The sequence below is a fragment of the Chelonia mydas genome, chromosome 7, assembly GCF_015237465.2.
Source record: "Chelonia mydas isolate rCheMyd1 chromosome 7, rCheMyd1.pri.v2, whole genome shotgun sequence".
NCBI classification, from domain to species: Eukaryota; Metazoa; Chordata; order Testudines; family Cheloniidae; genus Chelonia; species Chelonia mydas.
The window spans coordinates 17,203,200-17,229,069 of record NC_057853.1 but is presented as its reverse complement, the minus strand read 5'-3'; positions in this window follow the sequence as shown (position 1 = coordinate 17,229,069).

Genomic DNA, 25,870 nt, shown 5'->3' with positions numbered 1-25,870 from the left:
TGGGACAGAAATTCCCCAGGAACAGTCTTTAATAATATGGTGGTACTTTTGTCGCCAATCCCTGCTGGAAGTCAGAAGTATAGTGGGACCGACAAAATGTGTCCTGAATAATAACAGCGTACTGAGGTTCCTCAAATATTGCATGGGGGCTTGTCAGAAGATTCCAAGGTGCTAAGAGCTAAGAATGCAATGCTTTTTTTTCTTGCCTAATTACTACGGTAAATTTAACAACGAGACTTGACATTCTCTGGCTAAATAAATGCAATTTTATGCTCAGACTCTATTTTATATATAAAAAAAATCATGGTGAGCTCAAGTTTGTAGCCTTATCAGCTTTACACTTTCTGTGAGGGCTATCAAATGATTAAAAAAATTAATCGTGATTAATCGGGAGATTAAAAAAATAGTCATGATTAATCACAGGTTTAATCACACTGTTTAACAATAATAGAATACCATTTATTTAAATATTTGTGGATATCTTCTACATTTTCAAATAAATTGATTTCTATTAGAATGCAGAATACAAAGTGGACAGTGCTCACTTATATTATTTTTTATTACAAATATTTTCATTTGTGTGTTGGGGGAAATGTGTGTGTGTGTGTTTGGGGGAGTGTGTGTGTTGAGGGAGCACTGTCTTTTTAAGCAGAGTACACAGGAGCCTGAATGCTTTCTCAGCCAGCAGCAGCTGCTGTCAGCAGCACTCACTCCTGAGCCAGAAGCACCAGCAGACAGGCTCCCCCTCTTCCCTGACCCCAGCTCAGTGGCAACTGGATACACAGGTGGGAAAAGAGGACACCCAGACATCAGCTGCCCTGTCCCCCTGTACCTGGGCAGTGGCCCCCCTCGCCAACCCCTAAGGCCATCCCTGTCCAGCGGGGAGAGGATGGTGCAGGCGGCAGGGGCCGGGCTCCTCTTTCCCACTCGGAAGGTGTTTAACTAGCTCTTCCAAATTGCCCACAGTCTCTTGTCCCCAGCCCCCTCCTGCTCACTGCCACAGCCTGTACCTCCCTCCCCACCAGGCCGCCACGGTGTCCCATCTCCAGATGGCATAAGATTAACGGTCGTTAAAAAAAAGCATTAATTTGCTTTGAGTTAATCGCATGCGTTAACTGCAATGAATTGACAGCCCTTCTTTCTATAAATGTCAAAATATTTATTCATTTGGACAAATGTCACCTCAAAGGCTAATTACTTTGTCTTATTAATGATTGAATTTGTATTTATGTAAGATTAACACAAGACATTTTCTGAAGTAATGAATTATTATTTTAAAAGCATCACTAGTTTAGGATCCATCTTACTTTTCAAAAATGTAGTTTGGGATTCCACATTTGATGCCAATTAATAATACAGAAATAGGGTTGTATTATTTTTCAGAGTTAGAATAGTCATCTTCACTGAAACTCTCAAAAAAAAAAGTATGCCACCATACGCTGTAAATTACTTGTAAGATAATTTAGTTAGTACTTGTATTATAGTGGTACTTTGAGGTGCCAACCAAGATTAGGACCCCCTTGCATTAGGTGCTAGACATATACATTAATAAGAGGAAGTCTACAGTCTAAATGGACAAGAAGATGAAGGGTGGGAGAAAGAAAGTAGTATTATCCCAATTGTACAGATGGGAACTGAGGCACGGAGGACTGGCTTCTGCCACCCTTATTCACCGTGATGTACTACCTATTCCACAAGTAGTCCCAGTTAAGTCAAATCCGATTTTATTAGGGTTTGGATTAAAGATTCATCTGTGCATATCCAGTTGCAGGACTCAAGTCTTTGACTATATACTTGCTGTGGCATGGATTGTGTCTTGTTGTGTAACTGTACAGCATGTAGCACAATGGAACCCGGAATCCTAGTTCACATCAAGTGATCACTAAATAATTACAAATATCAAACACGTCTGAAAAATCAAAGTCCATTTGTGAACAATGTGCAGAAGAAAAAAGGCCAAAATTGACCACATAAACCACTTATAATGAATATATCAACTGATGCTAGGACACAACTTGTTGTTTTCCTTTTGGGTTTACCTTCATTTTAATTAGCATGTTGCTAGAATGTTACAAGATTCTTGACTTGTGTGTAATTTTCTGCCTTGTACTTATTCTTTCTAAAGGACTTCTTGAACTTATTGTATCCATCTTGAGCATGAAAACAAAATCAAAATCCATTTCCAGTTGCATAATACTTTATTTAGGTAACAGCACAAGGAAGAATGACCAGCAATTGTACAGTATGTGAATACTTTCACTAAGCTATAATAACATTTCTTCAAGTCATAGAAATATACTGCTTGACAGTTAAAACAAAGGTAAGGATTTCTTCTGAACTTAAATTAACATCTAATGCAGACCAGGAAAGGAAAGAGGATTAATCAGAAAGATCTCAGAAATATTCATGTATTACTGTTAGTCATAAAACATTAACTCATATTACATTTACATTTTTGTGAAATATTAGGTGAGTTCCCACTTGACTGAATGAAACAACCAATGAATAACAATAACCACTGCGGGTGGGGGGGGCAGGGGAATGATGTGTTCATACAGTGATAAAAAGGCTACTTCACTTCAGTAACATTAATAAAATTCTGGGAGCAAAGAGAATTGAGTTTCACTCGCCTTTAAGAAAAACACACTGAGCAAACAATATTTACCATCTATAGCAGTGTTGACTCTCAGAGTGAGTTATTTATTTTGCTGAAGAGTCTATTGAAAAGCAACAATGGGGCGATCTGTTGTTTTCCTAGGGACTTTTGAATTGATGCAGAATGGGAAGAGTATTCTCCTGGGATCTCTTTGGAGTGAGTCACTAGCAACAATGAAGAATTGTGTTTTCACTTTCAAATCGATATGGAGCTCTTATAGTTACTATAAGTTTATAGTAACACAATTTCACTTTATACAGCAGTCATGTACTCCTCAGGAGATCTCAGTCCTCAGGTAAAGGAGGGAAAATAAGACAATTAACTTATTGTAGAAATAGAGTTAGTATTTATTTTTCTGTTCCAAAAAGACAGAGTGATATATGTGGTTGTCTTTTCAGAGGAACTAAAAAAATTACTGAATGGATCATAGGCTAATGGCTTTAGAACTTGATCTCTATCATCCAATATTTGAAAAGGTTCTATACACTAATGAGAGGGATTTTTTTCATTGCCACTGCCCAGGGAAAAAATATAATCAACCCGCTGGTAAGGTAAATATATATATTGGGAACAGAATAGATGTGTAAAATGTATTGGAGTTCACAAGTTATTGAAATACACAAAGGATCAAATTCTGGGTTTCCTCCTCTGAGCCATTCTGGACCTGGTGGGGAGGATGGAGCTCTAGTGGTTAGGAGATGGTTTCCGCAGATATTCTGCCTGCATAGCCCAGAATATCTCAGCAGTGAGAAGAGGTGGAATGTCCTAAAGCACTGCTTACTGATGCTACAGAAAACAGCCTGCTTTCAGGCACGAGGCAGGTGAGCAATAAGGGCCACTGACCCCACCCTCTATCTATATTACTCCCTCTTGGCTGCAGAGCTCTGCTAGACATGTTAGCCAAACCTCCGGTTAGTGGTTCTAGGTCAGCATTTTGTCTGTCTACGTGAGTTCACTGGGTGCAAAGACATTCCCTGCACTCCCTTCCCAACTGCTGTTGTGTAAGACAAGCCAGAATTTATCCCTGTAGGAAGAAATGAACTTGCTGAAGCTTTAAAATAATTATCCTAGGTTATATATTTTGCTATATTTTCAGTGCAGTGTTAGAGACACTGGGCAAAATTTTGTTCCCTGTCATATCGGTGCACCTCATTGACTGACTTGTGGCATGCTTAGGCTGATCCAAAGCACACAGAAGACATTGGAATGTTAGTGGACTTTGGATTAAGTTCTTAGTCAATAACTGAACTTGCTTTTAATGAGCTTGTTTTGGATCCATACCATTACTTTCCCACAATAATCTTCGTTCTGGTTTTGTATTTAATTTCCTTGATTAATTTAAACTAATTTGTAGCCAATTTTCATGCACTTCATATAATTAGAGTAAATGTGTAATCATGTCATTAGGACAGTTAATTGCACTATTTAATGATATTATATAATTTTCCTTATTAAACCTAATGAATAAAATGAAACACACATGCACAGCAGACAATTTGAAAGACCAGTTCCCAGCAGATGGCTTCCACGGCACTAGGGAAAAGAGCAAAACAAGCTTTTAATCCATATTATTAGGTGCCTGCAAACTGGGTTCAAACAAACAAGCAACCAATGGTTTTGAGGAAGAGTATAAAAAATATATCTCAAATATGCTAATTTTGGCTTCAGACTCCTGATTGCAAAGAAATGGTGCCATAGATTAAGTAAATAAAGTAGAGGGAAAAAACAATTCCCCCTGTGAGACTTTCAGCCACACTTCAGCTCTGATCAAATTTTTGACACTAAGTTCTAGATCCATGAAACACTGTCTGAAAAACAGTACTGCAGAGAGGCACTGTTATAATAAGCTACTGCAGAAGATAATTCTCCTCATTCTTGCTATCATTACCTTACACTGCAAATTCTTTCCATTATTAGAAGCCTTTGAAAGGTTAGCACACACAAAACAGTATTCAGTTCATTAACGATTTTGGTAGCCAGTTCTTCAAAGTGCAGTTATAGGGCCAGACTCTGATCTCACTAACACTCTTGTAAATCTGGAGTTACTCTAATTTAATTAACAGGTGTGGTGTAAAACTAGTGTGAGATGGGAACCACGTGCATAATGTTTAGCAACATGGTAAATTGCTCTGGTGCCTTCTTCCTGAGCTAATAGGTTTGGTACGTATGGTAAGTCTAATGACTCCCAGGGAAAATGGGCTGGCAGAAGAAAAGGGCCCATTAAAAGAAATGCCAAAGTAATGCACAAGAAACCAAGATAAGATCATATGTGAAAGCCAAAGGAAGACAAGATGTTGAGCAGTAGAGAGTGATCAGTGGTATCCATGGCATTAGAAAGGCCAAAGAGGATGGGGAAGGAGCAGAGGGCCTGAGATTTGGGGAGGAAGAGATCAGAGAACAGTGGGCCTCAGCAGTCCTTTTGTGGTTACTGATAGTATTCATGTAACAGGACCTATAATTTGGATAATCTGGAGGACAAACACAAACTGGTTTGTCCAGGAGATCTCTGCCCTCAGGTATCAAGGCCGTTAAAGAGGCTCAGAATGGGGCTGACCTAAGAGGTGCCAGAGATGGTGGACAGTGATCCATACAGGCATAAAAAAACTCTCTGATCTTGTGGGACATGGAGCACAGTGACCTGCTCTTATGGTGATATTCCATTATAAAGCTACTCTGAAACTAAGACCATTTCTGATCCTTTGGGCCCTGAGCCTACATGCACTGAAGCCAGCAACCCAATATGGTAATTTCATGGTGGTGGGTTTTTTTATTATTATTATTTGTATTGCAATAGCAGCAGTAGGCCCCATTGTGCTAGGCACTGTGCAAACACATAGTAAGAGAGTCCCTGCCCTGAAGACCTTACAGTCTAAATAGACAAGCCAGACAAAGGCTGGGAGAATAGGAATATTATTACCCCACATTGTTCCTTGATGATTCTTACCCCTACCATTTCCAGATGGGGAATCAAGGCACAGAGAGAGTAAGTCAGTTGATCAAGGACCTCTGTGGCAGAGCTGAGAAGTAAACCTGGATTTTCTGAGTGCAGTCCAGTCCCTTAACCATAAGGGCATCCTTCCAGAACAGATAAAAATCCTGAATTTTTCAGCTGTATTAGTAGACTAGACATTTAAACATCAAGAAATGCTAAGAGAAATCTTTGCAATCATCCTCTCCTTGCTTAGTCCTGCTCAAAGGAAGAATGCATGTAGCATTTCTCTTTGTTTGGTGTTTTCATACACATGATGCATTCTGTAATACTTATGAATGCTCAAATATTTTATAATTCTGTCATAACCAGCAAGAGAATGTCTTTTCTGCGGAGATGATAACATTTAGTTGTTTCCCCCCACGCTCCCCAATACGAATTTTAGCTCAATTATAGTCATTTCCCAATGCACATAAATGAGAACAATGTAATGACTCTGGAAGCTGTTGAGGACATATCAATCAGCCAGAGATGTCTGAGTCGGTGAGGGAATGACTCAGTGAGGGAAGCTCTGGTAGTGGGAAGACTTATAAGCCAGATAGGTCAGAGGGTTGCAGTTGATTCACTAGAGCTTGTTTATGATTCTGATGCTAGTAAATGTAATGGAGAGTGGGCCATTTCAGGGGGAGTGTTGTGCCACCACCCAGCCCATCAAGTATAACTCTCCTGTAGCTCCCCTCCACACAGGGGGAGTGCGCACACTGCATCCCAAAGGATGGTGCAGCCTGCTGCCCCAGTCAGTTCTACTGAAGTGAAATGGGAAGGGATAAAAGCCATGAACCTTCATTTTCCTCAGCTGCTTTCCAGTGATTTGCACCCTGGAGACTGTGTAGAGGGAGCACTCCCCGTGATCTTTTGACTTTAGAAACCACTTTTGTTTTTTGTCCCATAAGCAAGGAGTGCAAGATAAGGGAGGATGCATGCTATATTGGTCTGCTATTGTATACGACTTGACAGCTTGAGGTAGGGCAGATTGTTGCTACTTAGCGGTGTTTCTCACATGTAGTTTACCACAATGGCACTCCATTGACTGTTCTGGCTTTCCTTTTGTTTTTAGGTACAATTCAAGGAGTGGATTTTCATATATTAAGCTATTCATGCCACAGAGTCTGCTTTGTCCTAGTAAGTGAGACCAGTTTGGATGCTCTCACTAATGTTTCCTAGGTTGGAATATGGGTGAAATGGAGACAGGTCATTCTCAGTTGAGAGCTGTTGACTCTCAAACTCGCTTCTATCAGTTGGTCTGTTAGGGCAGCACTTAAGCACTTGACGTCAATGGGACTTAAGCACATGCTCAAATGCTTTCCTGACTTGGGGCTAGAGTAGCCAGATCCTCAGAGCAAAGCTTATTATTTATTCAGGCTTTTTGCCTAAGAGGGGTTATTTGAGAAGGGTCAAGTTTCTTGTGTTCCCTTGGCAGATTTTTTTCCCTTGACTTGCTCCTTTGAGTTGGTGTGTTGGCAGGATTAGGGATGTTTTATGATGTGTTTGGTTAACGTAATTGATGTACCTGATCCTTTAGCCACTTTTGAAGTGAACAGGTCAATGAGAGAAACATGAAATCAACAATCCATCAGCTACAAATTCTGTCCTCATTTACTCTCAGTGCAACCCCACTGAAACCATACTTTCCACTCGGAAACACTAGTTTTTCAATCACATTATTCCATTGACATCAGTAACTTCCCGCAAGTGTAGCAGAGTGGTGAATAAGGCGTAGTACTTTTAAAGCTGTACTACAAACTGTGGACAACATTCTAAGGTTAGCATTTTCAAGTAGTTCCTATATACAATGATGGTATTTGTGACTATGACATTTCCCCCCGAATTTAGATTAGGAGACACCTGAGTTAATTCTATGATAACTGTATTTGGATTCCAGCTTTGCAGAACATCTTAAAACAAACTGCTCGGTCAGTTTGTTTTAAACCGTAATGGCAAACCCAGGTGAAGCCTCAATGACATGTCAAGGAATAAGAAGTACATTGGTGTACCAAAGAGTGTCTCACATATTTGCCATCTCAAAGCATCCTTATGTCATGATACTTTAAGCACAGGCATAATTGACTTCTATATTTGGGGGGGGGGAGGCAGCGCCAGCCAGGCCAATGAGGTAGCAAATTCCATGCCTGCCCAAGGTTTGCAGTTTTGAGGGGGGACAAACCTTCCCATCTCCCCCCAAACTATGCCCAGGACTTTAAGCTATTAAAAAGAAATGTTATAGAATGCCATAGAGAGGCAAACTTTGTTAGATAAGATCCTCCTGCTTGGTTTAATTATTTTTAGGGAAAAGTTCACAGCTTGGACTAGTGGTTGTCTTTTCAATTAAGTTAAGAGAGTAGTAAAAGAAATAAAATAAAAATGTAAGTATATAATTTTTCTCTGCATTCACATAAACTTAACATCACAAAACTGCATTTCAAAAATTCACCTCTAGGATGAACACTAGAAAATATTTCAAATTGCAGCCTGAAGTGTAATGTTATAGCTGTTCAAAGCCTTTTAAAATTAGCCATTTACCAGAAGGTTGCACACAATATTGATCTAGAAACGGTTTGATTAAAAGCTAAGCCATGCTAAACTTAATTTACAATGCAATGGTCAGATCCTCAGTTGGTGTAAATTGGTATCGATTCATTGTCTTCAATGGAACTGCGTTGCTTTACAGCAACAGAGATTTTTGCTGAATATTTTTTCATTCCGTACAGAATGGAAACTTAATATATTTAAAAGAAAAACAGTAAACTTTTATCCAGAGGTGTTTGTTTAATTTAGTAGTATCATTTCATTTATTTATGTTAGGGGGCTTATTCCTTCATCCGCTTACTTCTCTGCTCCTTCTTGCATGAACAGAGAGCAACAATTCCCGAAGTCCAAAGGTGCAAACAATTCGATGTTTATTGGGGTGAACTTCCAGCAAGCATGATTCCAGTTTCCTTCCTTAGCGTCCCTCTTCCCAGCTCTGGCACCACAGAGCCTTACCTGTGTCCCTGTTCCCATTCCCCCCTTAGCAAAACATGATTCCAATTTCCCCACCCCCATTCCTTGTTCCCATTTCCCCGCTTAGCAAAACATGATTCCCATTCCCCCCCCGCCACTTCCTGATTGACTGCAGACTATATAGTAAAACCTGAGTTCTGCTTAGCTATACCTTAACCAATCATTTTCCTGAAATTTAATTAACCAATCCTAACATATTGTAACATGATTATTTAACCAATTATATCCCAGCACCTTAATTAGTTTACACCCAGCAAAATTAATTATACAGCAGACAGAAACAATAACAGAACCAGACAGAGATTATACAGACAAACAATAGGGAAATAGGGACTACAATGGAAGAACAACACAGACATGAGGATTTCACATCCCAACTATTGATAAGTGAGTTCTTGCCAGACAGGATGCTATCAGACTAAGTTTCCTTTTACATCTTCTAGGCAATTCCCTTTCTCTGGAGGTGATAGGCACTATCAGGACAGGATTGTATTCCTAACAGCCCAATAGCACCTTCTTTCAATGTGACTAGTTTGGAATGTGAGGATGTGACCGTTGGCTTCCCAGCTTATGGCTGCCTCTGCTGCTTAGCCAAAGGCCTTAGCCTAAGAACAGGGCCTCAGACTGTCACAGTAAGAGAAGGCTCTTACACCAGCAGACAGTGATTTTGATTCTTTCTTTTATACCTCTAGAACTAGCTAAGTAATAAGAATACACCTAAATTCTTAGAGTATAGGCCTTTACAGACAGGCCTGAATATCTATATCCAGCAATTTATGTTACAGGATGTGAACTCAGAAAGATGGGACTTCATATGCTACTACATAGCTGAATTCTTGCGCCCCATTACAGCTCATATATTACAGAGGTACTACATGATGGCCTCAGTCTTACGCCATTGAAGTCAATGGGAGTTCAACAACTCACTTTGATAGGCACGTGAAATGTTTGCACATAGGCATAGTCTCCTTGATTTATGTGCAACGGGGTTTCTAATATGCAGAAGGGTTGTAGGATAAGGCCCATAGGTCTGATATCACCATGATGGGCGTAATTTTAGAACTTGAATAAAATAGTCTTTTGTGACACAGTGCTATCACAGGGAAGGATTTTACTCACAATTTAGTAAAGTGTGCAGGTTACCTGATTATTGTTTATTGATTATTATTATTATTATTGTTTATTGATTATTATTATTATTATTGTTCAAGAGCAGATCCTAGAAGCTTTACTATGCAAGTGGTCCTTCCTGATGTCAAAGTTAGGATATGCAAATGATATACACGGTACTTTGTAATGTATACACAAACTCTAATGAGAAGAACACAACGGGAATAGGAAAGATTTTGTCTAGTTTTTAGAAGGTCTTAGAGAATTTAATCCTATCTTCTGTGCTAGGATCAGTGCACAAAGAATAGCTCCGTAAAGAATTCTGTGAAGTACTAAAGACACACAGATATGGCTGAAAGTTTCTCTTTCCCCCATAGAATCTGTAGTAAATAGAGAAAATCTCATCTATTTTCTGCATAGTAACTAAGTCTGAGTCAAATTGGATAGTCTTATCTTAATTTATGAATCTATGCAACCTTTGCAGGCTATTGTACTCTACCGCAATATCCTGCTGAATCAGGTATTTTTAAATATACTTTTGGACAGGAAAAATAGTTCATAAGATTGTGGACTTTTTTCCTTTCCTGAGAGGAAGAATATTGTTGTGGTTTAGATACTGGACTTAAAAGATCTGGGTTCAGTTCCAAGTTCTATCGCAAGCTTCCTTTGGGACTAGAGGCAACTCTCAGAAGCTCTGATTCAGGGCAGCCTGCAACTAAAGTTACATATATACTTAGATCCTAAAAGCATCAATGTGACTAAAGTGCATGCTTAAAATTAAGCATGTCCTTAAGCGCTTTCAGAATAGGGATGGATTTAGGAACATGTATAAAGTACTTTCTGTCTTGTCTATTTAGATTTTAAGATCTTCAGGGGAAAGACTCTTAGGCCTGGTCTACAGTATGCGGTTATTTCGGAATTAGCTGAGTTACTTTGAAATAAAACTGATTCCCTCCACACGACCAAACCAGTTTTTTCGATTTAAAGGGCTCTTTAATCTGATTTCTGTACTCCACCTCGACAAGTGGAGTAGCACTAAAATTGAGATCGCAGTTCCGGGTTACCGATACTGTGGATGCAATTTGACGATATTGGCCTCCAGGAGCTATCCCAGAATGCTCCCTTGTGATCGCTCTGGACAACACTCTGAACTCCGATGCACTAGCCAGGTAGGCAGTAAAAGCCCCGGGAACTTTTGAATTTCCTGTTTGGTCACCATCAGCACAGGTGACCATTAGCACAGTCCACTATCACAGGCAACCATGGAGAGTCCACCATCACAAGAGATCACGCAGTCCCGGATTTGCAGACGAGCTCCAGCATGGTCTGAATGGGAGGTACGGGATCTCATCACATGTTGGGGAGACGAATCTGTTATGGCAGAACTACGTTCCAAAAAAAGAAACACAAATACATACGCTAAAGTCTCCAGGGCCATGACGGAAAGAGGCTACTCCAGGGACACAGAACAGTGTCGTACAAAAATCAAGGAGCTCAGGCAAGAGTACCAAAAAACCAGGGAGGCAAACGGGCGCTCTGGGTCACAGCCCCATATATGCCGCTTCTACCGTGAGCTGCATGCAATTATGGGGGGTGACGCCACCACTACCCCACCACTGTCCGTGGACACCTGCAAGGGGAGAGTAGCACGGAGCTTGGAGGATGAGTTTTTGGAGGACGAAGAGAAAGGAGGAGGAGGAGGAGGACAGTGCACAGGCGGCAAGTGGGGAATCTGTTTTCCCCCTAGCCAGGAACTATTCTTAACGCTGGAGCCAATAGCCTCCCCCCACTCCCAAGGCATGCTCCCGGACCATGACCCTGGAGAAGGCACTTCTGGTAAGTGAGAGCTTGATCGGAGCCATGCGGTGGGGGGTGGGGGGAAACCCAGCCGCGCTGGGCTGTTCACGTTTAGTATAAAGGGCTCATCCCTGCTCAGAGCCTCATTGGAGCCATGCGGTGGGTGGTGGTGGGGGGGAGAGGGTGTTGTGTGAAGCGATCATCCCAGAGAGCCCACAGGCCCTCCTTTTATATGGCAAACCCACCAGGCATTGCTTGCTATGGTAAATGGGGCCCAGCAATTTGAAAGCATTGAAATGAATGCGAAGAAGCAGAACCCCGCACGCCCCTAGAGCTTACCATGGCTGCCTGCAAGCTGAATTCTGTTGCCTGGCCGCATGTGATGGCTTACTCACACCAAAGTGGCAGGCACTTCAGTATAAGAGGCAAAATGCGACCTTGTACAGAAAGAACATGTGCTGTGTACTATGAATTGCCTGTTTCACTGAGAAAGAGTGTCCCCTTTGTTCTCTAAAATGTATCTTTTAAAATACTACCCTCCCTTTTTCTCCTCCTGCAGCAGGTGCAGATGCTTCAACATGGCCCTTATCTACTCCGTCTCAGAGGCTGGTCCAGATTAGAAGGCGGAAAAAAGGAACTTGGGACGACATGTTTGCCGAGCTCATGCAGTTCTCCCGCACTGATAGGGCCCAGCTGAATGCGTGGAGGCAAACAATTGCGGAGTCGTGTAAAGCATTACATGAATACGAAGAGAGGAGGGACATGCGTGATGAGAGCAGGCAGGATGCTATGGTCAAGCTCATGGGGGAGCAAACTGACATGCTCCACTGTATGGTGGATCTAATGCGGGAAAGGCCGCAAGCCCACAGACTGATGCTACAGCCCCTGTATAACCACCCTCCCCCCCTCCCCAGATGCTCAAGAACACGGGGGGGGGGGGCGGGGGGAGGCTACGGGGACCCACTCAGTTAACCCCAGAGGATTGCACAAGCAGCAGAAAGCTGGCATATCCTCAATTTTTATTTGGTTTCTGGACTTGTCCTTCCCTCCTCCTCCATCCCCCTAAGAAAGGGGAGCGTCCATGTACCAGCAACGCAGATACAGGTAAGTAACCGTTTTCATGTTCTCTCCACAGGTACTAATGCAGAGAGTGGACTAGATGATACACCTGAGGGAAGGGAACAGAAGGAGACTCCGCCGACTGGAAGGCATGAGATGCACTGTCCTAGGGTGGGGGGTTCCACGACCACCGCTCCCAAGAGAAGGAGGCAGGTGGTGGTGGTCGGGGATTCTCTCCTCAGGGGGACTGAGTCATCTATCTGCCGCCCCGACTGGGAAAACCGAGAAGTCTGCTGCTTGCCAGGACCTAGGATTCACGATGTGACGGAGAGACTGCCAAGACTCATCAAGCCCTCGGATCGCTACCCCTTCCTGCTTCTCCACGTGGGCACCAATGATACTGCCCAGAATGACCTTGAGCAGATCACTGTGGACTACGTGGCTCTGGGAAGAAGGATAAAGGAGTTTGAGGCGCAAGTGGTCTTCTCGTCCATCCTCCCCGTGGAAGGAAAAGGCCTGGGTAGAGACTGTCGAATCATGGAAGTCAACGAATGGCTACGCAGGTGGTGTCGGAGAGAAGGCTTTGGATTCTTTGACCATGGGATGGTGTTCCAAGAAGGGGGAGTGCTAGGCAGAGACGGGCTCCACCTAACAAAGAGAGGGAAGAACATCTTCGCAAGCAGGCTGGCTAACCTAGTGAGGAGGGCTTTAAACTAGGTTCACTGGGGGAAGGAGACCAAAGCCCTCAGGTAAGTGGAGAAGTGGGATACCAGGAGGAAGCAGGAGCACGCGAGAGGGCAGGGCTCCTGCCTCATACTGAGAAAGAGGGACAATCAGCGAGTTATCTCAAGTGCCTATACACAAATGCACAAAGCCTGGGAAACAAGCAGGGAGAACTGGAAGTCCTGGCACAGTCAAGGAATTATGATGTGATTGGAATAACAGAGACTTGGTGGGATAACTCACATGACTGGAGTACTGTCATGGATGGATATAAACTGTTCAGGAAGGACAGGCAGGGCAGAAAAGGTGGGGGAGTTGCACTGTATGTAAGGGAGCAGTATGACTGCTCAGAGCTCAAGTATGAAACTGCAGAAAAACCTGAGTGTCTCTGGATTAAGTTTAGAAGTGTGAGCAACAAGGGTGATGTCGTAGTGGGAGTCTGCTATAGACCACCGGACCAGGGGGATGAAGTGGACGAGGCTTTCTTCCGGCAACTCACGGAAGTTACTAGATCGCGGGCCCTGGTTCTCATGGGAGACTTCAATCACCCTGATATCTGCTGGGAGAGCAATACAGCGGTGCACAAACAATCCAAGACGTTTTTGGAAAGGGTAGGGGACAATTTCCTGGTGCAAGTGCTGGAGGAACCAACTAGGGGCAGAGCTCTTCTTGACCTGCTGCTCACAAACCAGGAAGAATTAGTAGGGGAAGCTAAAGTGGAGGGGAACCTGGGAGGCAGTGACCATGAGATGGTTGAGTTCAGGATCCTGACACAGGGAAGAAAGGAGAGCAGCAGAATACGGACCCTGGACTTCAGAAAAGCAAACTTTGACTCCCTCAGGGAACTGATGGGCAGGATCCCCTGGGAGAATAACATGAGGGGGAAAGGAGTCCAGGAGAGCTGGCTGTATTTTAAAGAATCCTTATTGAGGTTACAGGGACAAACCATCCCGATGTGTAGAAAGAATAGTAAATATGGCAGGCAACCAGCTTGGCTTAACAGTGAAATCCTTGCTGATCTTGAACACAAAAACGAAGCTTACAAGAAGTGGAAGACTGGACAAATGACCAGGGAAGAGAATAAAAATATTGCTCGGGGATGCAGGAGTGAAATCAGGAAGGCCAAATGACACCTGGAGTTGCAGCTAGCAAGAGATGTTAAGAGTAACAAGAAGGGTTTCTTTAGGTATGTTAGCAACAAGAAGAAAGTCAAGGAAAGTGTGGGCCCCTTACTGAATGAGGGAGGCAACCTAGTGACAGAGGATGTGGAAAAAGCTAATGTACTCAATGCTTTTTTTGCTTCTGTCTTCACGAACAAGGTCAGCTCCCAGACTGCTGCACTGGGCAGCACAGCATGGGGAGGAGGTGACCAGCCCTCTGTGGAGAAAGAAGTGGTTCAGGACTATTTAGAAAAGCTGGACGAGCACAAGTCCATGGGGCCGGATGCGCTGCATCCGAGAGTGCTAAAGGAGTTGGCGGATGTGATTGCAGAGCCATTGGCCATTATCTTTGAAAACTCATGGCAATCCGGGGAAGTCCCAGATGATTGGAAAAAGGCTAATGTAGTGCCCATCTTTAAAAAAGGGAAGAAGGAGGATCCTGGGAACTACAGGACAGTCAGCCTCACCTCAGTTCCTGGAAAAATCATGGACAAGGTCCTCAAGGAATCAATTCTGAAGCACTTAGAGGAGAGGAAAGTGATCAGGAACAGTCAGCATGGATTCACCAAGGGCAAGTCATGCCTGACTAATCTAATTGCCTTCTATGACGAGATAACTGGCTCTGTGGATGAGGGGAAAGCGGTGGACGTGTTGTTCCTTGACTTTAGCAAAGCTTTTGACACGGTCTCCCACAGTATTCTTGCCAGCAAGTTAAAGAAGTATGGGCTGCATGAATGGACTATAAGGTGGATAGAAAGTTGGCTAGATTGTCGGGCTCAACGGGTAGTGATCAATGGCTCCATGTCTAGTTGGCAGCCAGTATCAAGTGGAGTGCCCCAAGGGTCGGTCCTGGGGCCGGTTTTGTTCAATATCTTCATAAATGATCCGGAGGATGGTGTGGATTGCACCCTCAGCAAGTTTGCAGATGACACTAAACTGGGAGGAGAGGTGGATACGCTGGAGGGTAGGGATACGATACAGAGGGACCTAGACAAATTAGAGGATTGGGCAAAAGAAATCTGATGAGGTTCAACAAGGACAAGTGCAGAGTCCTGCACTTAGGATGGAAGAATCCCATGCACCGCTACAGACTAGGGACCGAATGGCTCTGCAGAAGTTCTGCAGAAAAGGACCTAGGGGTTACAGTGGACGAGAAGCTGGATATGAGTCAACAGTGTCCCCTTGTTGCCAAGAAGGCCAATGGCATTTTGGGATGTATACGTAGGGGCATTGCCAGCAGATCGAGGGACGTGATCGTTCCCCTCTATTCAACATTGGTGAGGCCTCATCTGGAGTACTGTGTCCAGTTTTGGGCCCCACACTACAAGAAGGATGCAGAAAAATTGGAAAACGTCCAGCGAAGGGCAACAAAAATGATTAGGGGACTGGAACACATGACTTACGAGGATAGGCTGAGGGAACTGGGATTGTTTAGTCTGCAGAAGAGAAGAATGAGGGGGGATTTGATAGCTGCTTTCAACTACCTGAAAGGGGGTTCCGAAGAGGTTGGATCTAGACTCTTCTCAGTGGTAGCAGATGACAGAACAAGGAGTAGTGGTCTCAAGTTGCAGTGGGGGAGGTTTAGGTTGGATATTAGGAAAAACTTTTTCACTAGGAGGGTGGTGAAACACTGGAATGCGTTACCTAGGGAAGTGGTGGAATCTCCTTCCTTAGATATTTTTAAGGTCAGGCTTGACAAAGCCCTGGCTGGGATGATTTAGTTGGGGATTGGTCCTGCTTTAAGCAGGGGGTTGGACTAGATGACCTCCTGAGGTCCCTTCCAACCCTGATATTCTGTGATTCTATGATTCTAACCCAATTACCCCCCCCCCCCATTCCCCGTCTAGCTTCTGATTTCTCTCAATGTTTTGTGCAACAAATAATAAAGAATGTTTTTTAAACAATTGTGACTTTATTTCCTTTCATATATATAGGGGGCGGGTAACTTTAAGAGAAATAAACACAACTGTCACACTGTACCCTCGCCAGTCATGAAACTGGCTTTCAAAGCTTCTCTGATGTGCAGCACACGCTGCTGCACTCTTCTAATTGCCCTGTTGTCTGGCTGTGTGAAACTGGCCACCAGGTGAGTTGCCTCAACCTCCCACCCCACCATAAACCTCTCCCCCTTACTCTCACAGATATTGTGGAGCACACAACAAGGAGCAATTACAATTGGAATATTGGTTGTGCTGAGATCTAACAGAGTCAGTAAACTGCGCCAGCGAGCTTTCAAACGTCCAAACGCACATTCTACCACCATTCTGCACTTGCTCAGCCTATAGTTGAACTGCTCCTTACTACTGTCCAGGGTGCCTGTGTACGGCTTCATGAGCCATGGCATTAAGGGGTAGGCTGGGTCCCCAAGGATAACTATAGGCATTTCAACATCCCCAACGGTAATTTTCTGGTCTGGGAAGTAAGTTCCTTCCTGCAGCTGTTCAAACAGACCTGAGTTCCTCAAGATGCGAGCGTCATGCACCTTTCCCGGCCATCCCACGTTGATGTCGGTGAAACGTCCCTTGTGATCCACCAGTGCTTGCAGCACCATGGAAAAGAACCCCTTGCGGTGTATGTACTGGCCACCCTGGTGTTCCGGGGCCAAGATAGGGATAAGCGTTCTGTCTATCACCCCACCGCAGTTAGGGAACCCCAGTGCATTAAAGCCATCCACAATGGTCTGCACATTTCCCAAAGTCACTACCCTTGATAGCAGCTGGTCAATGATTGCGTTGGCTACTTGCAGCACAGCAGCTCCCACAGTAGATTTGCCCACTCCAAACTGATTCCCGACTGACAGGTAGTTGTCAGGCTTTGCAAGCTTCCACAGGGCTATGGCCACTTGCTTCTCAACTGTGAGGGCTGCTCTCATTTTGGTGTCTTTGCGCTTCAGGGCAGGGGACAGCAAGTCACAAAGTTCCATGAAAGTGGCCCTACGCATACGAAAGTTTCTCAGCCACTGGGAATCATCCCATACCTGCAACACTATGTGGTCCCACCAGTCTGCGCTTGTTTGCCGGGCCCAGAATCGGCGTTCCACAGCAGGAACCTGGCCCAACACCACCATGATCTCCCAATCGCCACATGCCGTGCTTCTAGGAATGTCTGTGTCCATGTTGTCATCACTATAGTAATCGTGGTGTTGTCGCTTCCTCTCTCAGTTTTGCAGGTACTGCACATACTGCTGGATAATGCGTGAGGTATTTACAATGGTCAAAACTGCAGCTGAGATCTGAGCGGGCTCCATGGCTATGGTGCCTGCACGGGTAATCCTGGAAAAAGGGCACGAAACGTAGGAGAGCAGAGTGGCAGAGGAAGAGATGCTGTTAGGTTCACAGTAGCTGAAAAAAGGCAGGAAATGGTTGTCTTCTGTAGCTTTCACAGAGGTGGGAGCCCAGGACAGACAGCATGGAGAAGCTCGGAAGCACAGCAATAGCGGGAGAGCAGAGTTGGAGGCAGAAGCTGTGCTGCTCTGTTCACGATGGCCGAGCAGAGTTGGCAGCGGAAGCATTCGATGGGGAAGAGAAAGAGTAGATAGTAGAGATTACATAGGAAGATGAGAGGAAATGAGAGGTGGATTCATAGTAGCAGGAGAGCAGCGGTACTGAAAGTAAGATGGCATCTGCACTCCAAAAAGGTGAGAAATGATTGTCTGCCATAGCTTTCACGAAGGGAGGAGCGACTGACGACACACACCCAGAAACACCCGCAAGAATGTTTTTGCCCCATCATGCACTGGGAGCTTAACCCAGAATTCCAATGGACGGCAGGGACTGCGGGAACCATGGGATAGCTACCCACAGTGCACAGCTCTGACATTCGATGCTAGCCTAGGTACTGTGGACGCACTCCGCTGAATTCACGCGCTTTCGTGGGGACACAGAAGACCGAATGTATAAAATAGCTTCTGAAAATTCGAATAGAATAATTTTGAAATAATTTCATACTGTAGACGTACCCTTACTGTGGTATATACAGTGACTAACAGTCTCTGCAGGGGTTTCTAAGCATTACCTCAATATAAATAATTACTTTGACAATTATAGACTGAACATTCCTACAATTTGCATTGCCAAATAAATGAAAACATATATATTAATTACATGTGGAAGTTCTCAATCCAATTCCTTTTCATAATATTGCTGTCACTGAAGGCAACGGTCTTGGATAGATTAGTCAAATCTATTTCAGAGAAGGGTTGGTGCTTGTCTGAAATTTCACATGCCCATTTCCCTGTATTGTTTTGTCCTTTTCTGCTGGTCTATAACCATTAACCTTTATTTCACAAAGCCGAACACAAGAGTCAAATGGTAGTTCTATTGTATTAATGTGGTAGATTCATTCCAATGGGTTACTTTGATTGTCTCCACAAGAAACTCTTAGTCATTTTACTGGCGTGACCTTTTTGAAGCCTGTCATTAGCTTTGAAACATGCTTTAGCATTTTTCTAGATTTGCCATTCATCACAAGTCTTGGTTTGTCAAGGTACAAGACAAAATGTGTTTATTATTGCTTAAGTCAACCTGTTTTGTTACAATTTAATGATATTTCAACAGCTCTCAATATGCTTGTCAAAACAGAACAGCAATTCTCAGCTAGTCAGAAATGTCTCAGAATGTGACAACAATCCTTTGAAGATAGTACTTTTCTCAAAGGCAAAGAACACAGTGTCATTTTTCTTCAACCATCTCCTGGTCTTAAAGTGAGAACATACCTTTGTCGGAGATGTACCCACAAAGGGTAAGTAGAAATTTAAATCTCTGTACAATAACATGTATGGTTTTGTCCATTGTAGCACATTCATACTGAATAGCCCGAAAGGCACACTCTTAAACACCATTCACTTCCAGAAATGCTTGCCACCTCCTGGCCTTCTATTGAACAATTTTTATGTATGTCTTTGTTAGTCAGATTTCTGTATTTCTCCTTCCCTGTGTTTTCCTGCTTGGCTTCACTGTTTGTGGTGCCATTGAGAGTGTGCAGAGGGAACAAATTAGCCTGAATTTAGGGTCTGACGGGACAGTGAAGGAAGAACTGATTTTCAAACAGTTTGCTTTAAAGAAATAAAATAATATGTTTAAGTCATTAATGTTATACAGCTTTTCAAAAGACATTATGATTTTACATTATTATGATGATTATTAGGCCCTATTACCTCTCTCCTTCTTACCCAGCTGCGTGGCTACATATGAGACACTGGCAGCTGGGTAATGAGCCGTGATCAATGCTTATTGTGTTAAATTATGTGTGATTACTGTTACCTTGTCCTTTGCCTTCCCAAGGTTAGTTTATTTGCTCTACCTCTGGTAAACTAGACAATAAGCTTTTTGGGTCAAGGACTGTCTTTTTAACAAGTGTCTAGTACAATGGCACTCTGGTAATTAGATTAGGTATTACCATAATAATAGTGTCAGTAGAATTCTAGGTACCTCCCAGAACCAATTATACACACATCTTGCCCCCAAAATCTTGCAATCTAAATTCTGTATAACATGAGAAGTAAGATTCATAAACAAACAAAAAGAATGACAACAATACAGTCACATGTTCCTCAATAAGACATTTGCAGATCTACATATTTGGGTCTTTAAATCTATATATCTTGCACTCTCCAGTTTAGTCTGCTTTTTATTGTTTGTTATGCAGTTTTATTTTAAATGTGGCTGCTATGATGACCTCTTGCTTAGCCCCTGAGCAGCATACAGAAATACTCCAATAAGAGGTTGAGAGAAACTTTCAATAGGCAGCATTACCTAGTGAATAGGATATTGGAGTGGGAGTCAGTTTTAGTCTTGGCTGTACCACTGATCAGCTTTGTGATTTTTGGGCAATAAATTCAGTCTCTATGCCTCAGTTTCCGCATCTGTAAAATGGGGATACTGATACTTACCTTCCATTTTGCAAAATGCTTTGGGTTCTTTAGATGCAAAAGCTATCTAAGAACAAAAAGTTCCACAGCAGCATGGACAAGGAGAATGAGTCAGGGTAGCTAGAGGGAGGAGCAAAAAAGGTCATGTCGATCTGACATTGTATGCCTCTACCAGCCATTAGCTCCAGTACAATAAGGCTGCAGAAGTTGAAAGACCTGCTGTAACCTCAGGACGGCAGTGATTTCAACAGAATGGCTCACAATACCCCACTACCTGGGGAAGAGCATTCTTGTTAGGATCCCTGTCTATCAGGGCTGTGCCCTGATTTCCAGAGTGTGGCCTTTAGGGAATTTATTGGGGCTGTCCAGGAATGACTAAAAATGTCTGCATTGGGACCAAGTTGTAGAGAGACACAATGGTTGTTGGAAAACTGAAAAAAGAAATGTTAAGAAAAAAGTAATAAATAGTGAAGTGACAAGGCAAGAACAGGTTGCATGAGTCATTGCAATGAGGAAAGGATGTTAAAGCCACGTGACAGCCATGCTTCAAAAAGAAAGAAATTGGAAAACTGAAATAACTTCCAAAAAGGGAAGGATTGTCTGGCCCTGCCAGAGAATGAAATATCTTGTAATCTCTTCTCCCACAATGCCTATGTAATGAAATATCTTGTAATCTCTTCTCCAACAATGCCTATGTAACCACTATCATTTGGGATTGAACTAGGAACCTCCAGAGTTAAGAGCATGAGACTCTGCATCTTGAACTAAAAGACTAAATCTTCCATGTAGTAGCTGTAGCCAGCTCGGGTGGTCTGTGGAGCTGACACAGAGGGGAACACATAATATGCACTGAACAGTGAATTATACCCACTTGACTCCTGTCCTGGACATCTCATTGCATTGTCCCCTGTACTCTGCCTCTCACCCTTTCATGGTTCCCTTACTCTACACATCTACCTGTCCCTGGATTTGTCCCCTTCTCATTTTTGTCCTCCTTCTGGGTTTTAGTTTCTTCCTACTCTGTCTTTTTCTCTCTTCAATCCCCTCATTCTAATTTAACTTTTCTCTGAAAAACCTGCTTCCCCTCTGGCAAGTTCTCTGTGCATTATTTTGGAGATAGCATCTCATTGATTGCAACTGCTCTGATGAAATTATAACATTTAGTGGATATAGATGAGACACCAGTACAGAATATGCCATTAATAACATTATGTATCTAGGGAAATGCTTTTGAGGCTGTCAGAATACTACCTGAGGAGCTAAATTAAAATGTTATATGCCACCAACATAATTCAAAAGAAAAAGAATCATGTTTTTGCCATTCTGCTTTCAGCAAGCTATCAGAAGCAAAATATCGAGCCTCATCCTGTCAGGTGTTGAGTGTTTCCGGTGTAGTTCTAAGAGCACCCACCTACAGAGTTCAATGCAAACTTTATATAGGGCAATCTTTTATCATTCAGAGGTAGGCAAAGTAGTTCTAACATATGATCCATGGCTGTCCTCTTCCTGTAACTGCAAAATGTGTAGAAAATTGATCAGCTGCAGGCTTTTATTGCCAGTGAGGTTGGATTGAGACTTGAAATTCATATCCAAGCAAAGAAGTAAGAGGGTTTAAAAAAACGCTTTCTCTGCTATGCATAGGACCCTACCAAATTCACGGTCCATTTTGGTCACGTTCAAGGTCATAGGATTTTAAAAAATCATGAATTTCATGATTTCAGCTATTTAAATCTGAAATTTCACAGTGCTGTAATTGTAGGGGTCCTGACCCAAAAAGGAGTTGTGTGTGTGAGGGGGGAAGGGGGTCACAAGTTTATTGTAAGCAGGGTAGTGGAACTGCTACCCTTACTTCTGCGCTGTTGCTGTAGGCGATGGTGCCTTCAGAGCTGGATGGCCAAAGAGTGGCAGCTGCTGGCTGGGAGCCCAGCTCTGAAGGCAGCACCACTTCCAGCAGCAGCACAGAAGTAAGGAAAGCATGGTATGGTATTGTCACCCCTACTTCTGCACTGCTGCCTTCAGACCTGGGCCCTCAGTCAGCAGCTGCCACTCTCCGGCCACCCATCTCTAAAGGCAGCAGTGCAGAAGTAAGGGTGGCTTGGAATGATTTTGCCACCCATACTTCTGCACCCGAGCTGGTGGGGTGCTGCCTTCAGAGCTGGGCACCACACCAACAGCTGCTGCTCTCCAGCCACCCAGCTCTGAAAGCAGTGCAGAAGCAAGGATAGCAATACTGTGACTCCTCTAAAATAACCTAGCAACCCCCCTGCAACTCCCTTTTGGGTCAGGACCCCCAGTTTGAGAAATGCTGGTCTCCCCCGTGAAATCTGAAAGCTAAAAGGCTAAAAGCACATAAAAGACCAGATTTCACAGAGGGAGACCAGATTTCATGGTCTGTGACGTATTTTTCATGGCCATGAATTTGGTAGGGCCCTACCTATGCATGGGCTAGTCAGCGTTTGGATCCAAGCACAAAATAGCAAGAAGGGCTACATGGCTATTATTGACTTTGCAGGATGGGTAGGCAGAGAATGAGCAGAGCCTTGACCCTGCTCCCCCTACTCATTGGCAAGCACAGCTGAGCCATTGAGGGAGAGAAAAAGGATAGTAATTTTCTTCTCGTACAGACCAGTATATGCCTGTGAAGCAAAGAGGAAGTAAGGGTGAAATTGTTTTTTTGAGTGACAGTGTTTTCCAGGGTTACTCCTACTCCTTGCAGAGCTCCTTCCTCAGGGTTGAGTTTAAACTCAGAATCCAGCAGAAAGAAATGTCTGGTTTCTCCGTTATAGTCTAACATAAAGCAAGTGTTCACAGTCCTGTTGTAGTCCTGTTGGTCCCAGGAAACTGGAAAGAATAGGTGGGTGATGTAATATCTTTTATTGGACCAACTTCTGTTGATGAAAAAGAGAAGCTTTTGAGCTCTGTATCAGCTTGAAAGCTTGTCTCTTTCAGGTCCAATAAAAGATATTACCTCACCCATCTTTATCTCTCTAATTAAGCTTGTGTGCATTCATTTTTCATTATCAATTCCCTCAGTCTTTTCGTTGAGGGCCATGCTGGCAAACTGTTGCAATCTGAGCACTGCTGCTTTAACAAATCAACTTGGGTGCTGCTTGAATTACCAAGCTCTGGCCCAAACTACAGTTGTGTTTGATTTTGGGCTAGATCAGGGATTGGCAACCTTTGGCACGCAGCCCATCAGGGAAATCCGCTGGCCCACGCTGCTTCCCGCAGCCCTCACACTGGCCTGGAACGGCAAACCGCGGCCAATGGGAGCGCGATCAGTGGAACCTGCGGACGCGGCAGGTAAACAAACTGTCCTGTCTCGCCAGCGGATTTCCCTGATGGGCCGCATGCCAAAGGTTGCTGATCCCTAGGCTAGATTGTCACATCCTTACTCACACTATGTAACTTACTACAAAAGAAGATCCACTGACTCTGGGGTGCAAGCTAGACGTCATTGTGAGTGTAATGCTAGCACAGTCTGGCCCTTTGTATTTTAAAACTTTTACTGAATAAAATAAATTATCAGATAAAATGTGGTGCTCACTGTTTCATATGTATCAAATTTCTATGCAAGTTGACTTTTTATTCTCTTGGCTTTAGTTTCTAACCATTGTATGATTATGACAGGAAATTCGTCTGCCTACTAGCGCCTCTCCCATGACTACTGTAAAATGCAGTGCTCTGTGCCATTGGTGTCAACACATTTTATGTGGTTACATTATACTGTCTGCATTGTTGCTGGCATTTGATCATTTCTCGTGTGTGTGTATGTTCTTAAACTGTGATTTAGAAATGCAATCATAGCGATACAGTGAACAAATATGCTTATGTCCACTGGAGAGGAGTTACCCCATAAAATTATGGCTTTAATTTTAAGGCTGACCTTTGCTGTAATTCAGTTAAAATCCCCTGGATTCCAAATGAAAAAGACAATTCACTGGAGAGTACATTAGATCTGCCAGAATGGACGATTTGGGTACAGTGACACTTTCGCTGTGATAATCCAATAACAGTATTGACATTTTTGACTGATCTATAATCATGTCAATAAAAACTCATATAGAATGTTGCTTCTGAAACATCTGACATGTTTCTATTCCAGTTGTTTAATCCGAAGTGGAATGTCCAAGTATTGTATTTGACATACTACATGAACTGTATCACCTGACTAGGGGGAAAAGATCAGTCTTCTGGTATTCCTCTTGCTAATATATAATGATAAAGCACTGAACCCTGGGGATGAAATGTACTTCCCTTCCTCGCAAATATTCTTGGGCGGGGAAAGTGTGTGAGATGACAGAATCCAACCCATAAACCGTGAGCAGGGCATGTGGCAGGTCTGCAGCAATTCCCGCCCTGGGCTGGAATAGGCGCGTTGGCCCTCGTGACCCCTTGAAGGGGTTGTTGAAAACTTATCTGTGTCATCACTGACCCTTTTCCCACTCCTGCATCCTGTATTGGCAAAGACTTACATGGAGTTCAGAACCCAGCTCTGGTGCGTAGGGGTATAGTGCAGACTTGCCAAACCTCAGATGTATGTGGAATTTCTTTGGCTTCCAGAACATCAGGAACCTTTGGCTGTGTAGCAGTTATTGGTGCAAAGGCCATAGATACTGCACTGTGAAAGTGACAGTGAACAGAGTAAGGGAGGATTAGGAGCTACCCACACAGGCCACAAAGAAGGTAGTTCTGGAGCCCACAGCAGGTATGGTACAATGTCCTCATCATACACTCTCTCTCTTCAGCAGGCCATTCATGCAAGAGAATTGCATTCGTTCTGCTGCATAGGTGGGATGGGCCTTTCAAAGCACCTATGCTACTGACTGAACTTCACCACTAGCAATTAAAGTCCAAACTCAAGCATTCAGTACTATTTTTACGTTTAATTGCAACCATCAGTAGCCGCCTCTTTCACTTATAGCTGGGACCACCATCTGGCCTGAGACTTCTTCCACAATTATTCTATAAAGCCAGAACATTCATTAAAGTGGTTCAGTTGCACAGGTACAATATGTTTCCTCATATTACATTACAATGAGAATGTTACTTCTGTGGACAAGGGACATAAGCAGAAGGGCTACAGTGTACACACACACACACGTTTAGCTTTTGTTGTTAAAATCAATTAATTTCATTTTTAAAAGGTTTATTATGCAATAGGAAGCTGAATAGTAGATTTCTCCATTCACCGCTCTTTTTTTTTTGTTACACTAGGTCTCTGGCATTTTATAGAACTTATGTCGTAAACAATAGTTTGACGTTACATTGTTCAACTGGAGCTTTGTTTCATATCATTTTCTTATAATCATTTTCTTAGTATTCGTAGATTTCAGTGACAGAAGGGAACACTGTGATCACCCAGTCGGATCTCTTGTATAACACAGGCCAGAGAACTTCCTCAAAATAATTCCTAGAACAGATTTTTTAGAAAAAATCATCCAATCTTGACTTAAAAATGGTCCATGATTGAGACTCCAGTGTGACCATTAGTAAATCGGTTCAAT